The sequence below is a fragment of the Triticum dicoccoides genome, chromosome 3B (assembly GCF_002162155.2).
Source record: "Triticum dicoccoides isolate Atlit2015 ecotype Zavitan chromosome 3B, WEW_v2.0, whole genome shotgun sequence".
In the NCBI taxonomy this organism is placed as follows: domain Eukaryota; kingdom Viridiplantae; phylum Streptophyta; class Magnoliopsida; order Poales; family Poaceae; genus Triticum; species Triticum dicoccoides.
The window spans coordinates 408,739,934-408,746,021 of record NC_041385.1 but is presented as its reverse complement, the minus strand read 5'-3'; the positions used below and the strand labels follow the sequence as shown (position 1 = coordinate 408,746,021).

Here is a 6,088-nt window from a genome sequence, read left to right as displayed (position 1 = left end):
AATTACTGAAGATCCTATTACTGACGATAGTGATGATGAAGGTCCCCCCAATGATTATGTTTTACCTGTTGTTCCTAAGGGTTATGTTATGAATGAAAAAGCTGCTATGGAAATTCTTGCTTGCAATGATAGAAATGATCTTAAGAAATTATTAGCTAAATGGAAGCAGCAGTCTCTTAACGCTAGAATGAAACCCGATCCTGCTTTTGCTACTTCACCTATCTGTGTTACTGATAAGGATTATGAATTCTCTATTGATCCTGATATTATTACTTTAGTTGAATCTGATCCTTTTTATGGCCTTGAATCTGAAACTGTTGTGGCACATCTTACTAAGTTGAATGATATAGCTACCCTGTTTACTAATGATGAGAAGTCTCGCTATTTATATATCCTTAAGATATTTTCGTTCTCATTAAAGGGTTATGCTAAGACTTGGTATAATTCTCTTGCTCCTGGTTGTGTGCATAGTCCCCAGGATATGATTTATTACTTCTCTGCTAAATATTTCCCTGCTCATAAGAAACAAGCTGCCTTGCGGGAAATATATAATTTTGTGCAAATCAAAGAAGAGAGTCTCCCACAAACATGGGGGAGGCTTCTCCGGTTACTTAATGCTTTGCCTGATCATCCTCTTAAGAAAAGTGAAATACTTGATATCTTTTATAACGGACTAACCGATGCTTCCAAGGACTACCACTACTGGAATCCGGCACTTTGCCATCTGCCATGGCAGATGGCAAAGGCATGGTCGGCAGATGGCAAAGGCTTTGCCATCTGCCAGCAGATGGCAAACAATTTGTCTGAAACCCTGCCGGTAAAGGCTTCTTTATCGTCTGCTGGCTGATGGCAAAGAGTCTGTGCCTTTGCCATCAGCTGGCAGATGGAAAAGCCTCTTAACGGGGTTAGCCCCGTTAGAAGGCTAACGGCATACTTTGCCGTCTGCCAGCAGATGGCAAAGGCTTCAGGCTCTTTGCCGTCTGCCAGCAGATGGCAAAGGCTGCATGCTCAGATGGCAAAGAGCTTTGCCATCTGTTGGCAGATGGCAAAGGGTCCAAATAGGTCAGCCCAAATTTTACATGTAGATGACACATGGCCTCTTTGCCATCTGCCAGCTGATGGCAAAGTGCCTATATTGCCCCATTTAATTTTGTTTTTTCTTATATCAATTCATTTTCACAGAAAATCAAACACAAATATATTTATATGACCAATATAGCATATTCAACAGATATTACCAACAGTCATGAACACATATATATCGAACACATATCCAACACATGTTACCAATAGTAGCAAGTTTCATCCATACATATACATAGTTTCATCAATATTACACAGTTTCATCATAGGTAGCAAGTTTCACAAAGTCAAAAGAAAAACTAAAGACAAGCACTCCAACCCAAGCTTCCGTGATCTGAACACAAATCTACAAAATGGGAAAGAAGAAAGTTAGAAGAAGAAGACTAGAAGAAGAAGATTATTATGATGCAACTAAAATGTGAAGATTATTACGATGCAACTTATATCTGTAAAATAGGAATACCCAGTTTGTGGTTTTGTGGAAGTAAATTGGAAAACAACATATAGGCATCTTCATATATAATTGAACTTATAACACACATGTATACATGTTGTAATTAGAAGAAGAAAAATACAGTGGTAACTCATCTCAGTTAGTAATTGTAGACCACTAGTGGCTGGGACACGCCCTGGGCGCGTCTCTTGAGACGGAACTGTGCGCACTAATCATGTTGTCGTGTTTGTTAGCATCTCTGTATGACAGCATGGATAGTTTAGTGAAAATCATTGAGAAACACGTATAAATGTCCTCTCGTAGGATATCAAGCTATAGGTGAATACTCATAAGACATATAGACAAGCACCCGAAGCAGCGAATACAATTAAGAATACTCTCCACAAGGCGTTTGGGAATAACTATAACCTCACTATTCTGTAGAAAAATTTCAAAAACATAGATGAACTAAAACATTCAGATGGAGGTTGAATTGATCTAGGAGCAGCTGCAAAGTTCCATAACAACACACCGTTCAGAGCAAACGCGCACAGGTTTGTGTCAATTTATGTTGGACAGTACAGGCTGAACCATATACTTCCATCAAACACAAAATTAAGGAACTGGCTATTTTGTGTTGTCCATCCATATTCCATTATGGCAACTCGGATCTGCATCTATACAAAAAAAGGGCAACCTGGTGCATGTAGCTCCCGCTTGCGCAGGGTCCAGGGAAGGGTCCGACCACTTTGGGTCTATAGTACGCAGCCTTTCCCTACATTTATGTAAGAGGCTGTTTCCAGGACTTGAACCCATGACCTCATGGTCACAAGGCAGCAGCTTTACCACTGCGCCAAGGCTCCCCTTCTGGATCTGCATCTATATATGACACATAATTACTAATATCAGTTTTTCTTCCTTGGATAAATCTAGTCATCAAACTGTAAAGATTGACATCCAACCACACGTATAAAACTTACTATCTTGTAAATTAATATCAAAGCAGTTGGAAAAAAAACGACAACGGAACATGCATCATGGTGAAACCTCCATACTACAATATCAAACACGAATTCAGATTAACAATCTAAGCAAGAAAATATGAGAGATGCAGTCCTGGTCAGTTTTTGTTGTGTCATCCCCTAAAAAATGATGTTCTTATTTTAGCAAGGATACACTGAGCTAGGACGATTCAGTCTGAAATAAAATATGATGGCTACGTAGGATTCATAAGGCAAGAAATTTGCTTCCTTCCAATAGACATGGTCTGCTGAACTGAACTTTATTTTAGTTAGCTTTGGTAAAAATCTGTAACTGAATTTGTCGTGTTGTCGAGCGACTTGCAGCTCAGAGAGGACTGCAAACATCAAACTCGTATGCCCATCCCACATCAAATTTTAAACCCGCCAAAATAAATATTTCAGTTTAGGATCCGATCATTGTACTTTATGAGTGTTAAGTGTAGTTTCTAAATAGCAGAGAAACCATACCATCTAAGCACAACCCAGTAGCTTGTACAAACTAACATCAAATCTGAAAGAGGAAACTGTCGACAACAGATGAAGGTACCATGGTCTATAATCCTTGGTGAACATCGTAAATTAGGATCAACAAAGCTGACAAGCTAAGAGTAACTGTAGAATCTATAATCCACACCAAAACTCCTGCATATAATCGAATAATAAAGTAAAGAAAATGGTGTGACCTGGTTCTTTATTTATCAAGTAGAAAATGCTACAGAATTTGGCAGTCAAGTTGTATAGCAGCAATCATCTAAATTAAATAACTAAACAGAAAATGGTGTTGCTGTCAGATCACTAATATTTTGTTTGTGTTACAACATGAAGGATGCTAAGGCAAAACTTACCTTTAGAAGGGAGACAAAAAAGAAATATTTGAAAGGAAGAAACCATGAAAGAGGCAGAGACAAAGAACCAGGGCAGGGTAACAGCTCACCAAGCGAAAGGCCACCGGGACAAGCCTGCAACGGCAGGATGGTGTCGATGACAAAGGGACAACATGTGGTTCTCCTTGCTCTTCAGCTCTTACTCCCGGCCCCTGTTTCTCCTTCCCTCTCTCTCTCACACATGTCCTTCTCCGAACAGTTTTCTCCTTCAGCATTTATACAAACAGGTAGTGCTCGCATCTGCAACATCAAAGCCAGAATGCAATTTGATAAAAATATGTGCACAGCTGCAGCTACCTATGCACAGTAATTCTTGCAATGCAACCCAGTCAAGCAAGAAAGAGGAGCTAGAGAAGGAGGGGGCATGTTACTCACTGTCACACAAACTATCCTACAAACTGTCCTCCTTTGAGCAGTCTTCTTGAGCATCTATACAAACAAGCAGTGCTGGCATCTGCAAGCTCAAAGCCAAATAAATTTTGAGATTTGCATAGCTACAGCCACCTCTGAACAATAATTTTTTCAACTCAATCCAATCAAGCAAAAAATACATGAGCTAGAGGTGGAGGCGACCATGTTACGTACCTCGGCAGGCAAGCTCGGAGGAGAATTTGATGGAGGTCATGAGTAGCGAGATGAACTGTCCCTCTCCTGCCGGTCCCTCTCCGTCGGAATACCTGACATGAACTATAATATTAATATGAGGGCCTCCTTGTGTTTATATGTATAGAATGCTTATATGTATATATGTATAGAATATGTATAGAATATGGGCCTCCTTGTGATTCCTCAAAAGAATATCAAATGTGAATAAACAAAAAATCACTCTTATCATTTACTTTTCTTTACATTAAAATGAAAAACATCCACTAGGGAAACCTACTGTTCGAACAAAAAACACATTTGTTTTCCTGGGGTGTACTGTTTTGCAAACTTGTTTCTCATATCAATCTTGCTAAATCTCAATCGACTGAGACCTCGTTAAGAGTCTCAGTCGATGCTATATTCGTGAGATCCTACACTGAGATTTTCTCACATAGTACTACTATTTATGCTAGTTCATAAGCATTTTCCACAAACTACTTTGAGATTTTGCACTGCGTTTGGCTGGGAGGTAACCGAATTTGCCAGCTGGTTACTTGCTTTTGCCCATGTTTTGCAGAACAAATAACAGGCCATACTGGACATGAAGAATGACACCAGGTCCATTAAAAAATAGCACAGGAATTTGTTTTTTTGACACTAAGAAAGCCGGCAACAGGCTAAATTGCACTTCCTCAGCCTCTCTAAAAAAAGGCACCTACATCATTGGATATCAAAAGGATCCGTCGAAACTTAGTTTACGAAATCGGAGATATCGAACTTAGTTTACAAACTCTGCTAGTACATGATATTGCAACCAAGCTTGCATACCTCAGGTTTTCAATGTCTTGACAAACGTCAGCATCACACAAGCTTAAGAGCATTTTCGAAGCATTTCAGCATAAGAAACATTTCCGAGTCAAGCTTCTAACAAATAGTCCATTAGCTTTACCGAACGATCGTAATCATCTTCAACTCCGCACCTCCCTCAAGGTCATAAGAAGACCTCTTCTCTGTTGACGGAAACACTGAAACTCGATTTGTTATTGTTCTCTCCCCTTGTCTTGCATTGCTTGTAGCCATTACACAGGCTGATGCCTGGACGGCCGCACTATTGTATTCCACGAAATTTGATTGCACGGCCTGCAAGCTGATATCATCAGATAATCACTAAACAAGTAAGCGGTCAAACCGTAAGACAGACGAGTTTTCCAAATGATGCTTATAACAAGGAAGCTGCTGGAGGGGGCAGAGCTGAATTACCTATGGTTAGGCAGAGCCATGATCATTGTCTTGCTGCTTATTCTCGGCTTCGAGCCATTCGTCGCTGCCGTCAATCCACTGACGCAGATCTGCTACTACAGAGACACCCACATGAATGAGAGCACCTACAAAGCAAACCTTGAGCTCCTATCTACTGCTCTATTCACTAGCGCCTCATCCACACGAACTGACCAAGACTATATAATACGGCATGGTGGTGTGCCGCGGTGATGGCGTCGTCGATGCCTGCCCCAGCTGCATCACCACAGCATTCCAGGATGTGTGGTGGGCCGTGGATGAGGGGGAGGGCCGGCGACGGGGCGGGGGAGCGACGGTGACGGGGCAGGGGAGTGACGCGGCCGGCGACAGGGCGGGGGAGCGACGGGGCCGGCGACAGGGTGGGGGGGAGGGCCAGCGACGGGGTGGGGGAGGGCCGGCGACGGGGCGGGGGAGCGACGGCGACGGGGCGGGGGAGCGACGGTGACGGGGCGAGGGAGCGATGCGGCCGGCGACAGGGCGGCGGCGGGCGAGCCTAGAGCGCCATCGACGGGGGCTGTTCGGTGTGTGTGGATGAGATGCGAACAACGTTTTTTTTACCTGGATGGGTGGGGAGAGAGGGAGGGGATAACCCCACAGTTTTTTTTACCTGAAAAAAAATAACCCCATCTCTTTGCCATCTGCCAGCAGATGGCAAAGAATCTTTGCCGTCTGCTGGCAGATGGCAAAGAGGTGGGGCTGGTATGCCGTTACACGCTTGACGGCCATAGGATTTGCCAACCTCTTTGCCATCAGCTGGCAGATGGCAAAGACCTGGCTGATGG

At 42.7% G+C, this 6,088-nt stretch overlaps 1 long non-coding RNA gene across 11 annotated transcripts; it reads right to left on the bottom strand.

Annotated features, from left to right (window-relative positions):
• Positions 1-1,379: 1,379 nt before the first annotated feature.
• On the bottom strand, positions 1,380-5,650 carry LOC119276235. Of its 11 annotated transcripts, none has more exons than XR_005136436.1 (6): positions 5,268-5,646; positions 4,836-5,154; positions 4,008-4,099; positions 3,798-3,876; positions 3,473-3,662; positions 1,380-1,429 (listed from the first exon to the last, which is right to left on the bottom strand). It is a non-coding gene; the product is annotated as an uncharacterized LOC119276235 (long non-coding RNA). The 11 variants fall into 11 exon arrangements; XR_005136438.1 differs by lacking the exon at positions 1,380-1,429 and having other exon boundaries at positions 1,437-3,662; positions 5,268-5,362; positions 5,460-5,648; XR_005136442.1 differs by lacking the exon at positions 1,380-1,429 and having other exon boundaries at positions 1,437-3,662; positions 4,836-5,147; positions 5,268-5,362; positions 5,460-5,648.
• Between the last annotated feature and the right edge of the window lie 438 nt (positions 5,651-6,088).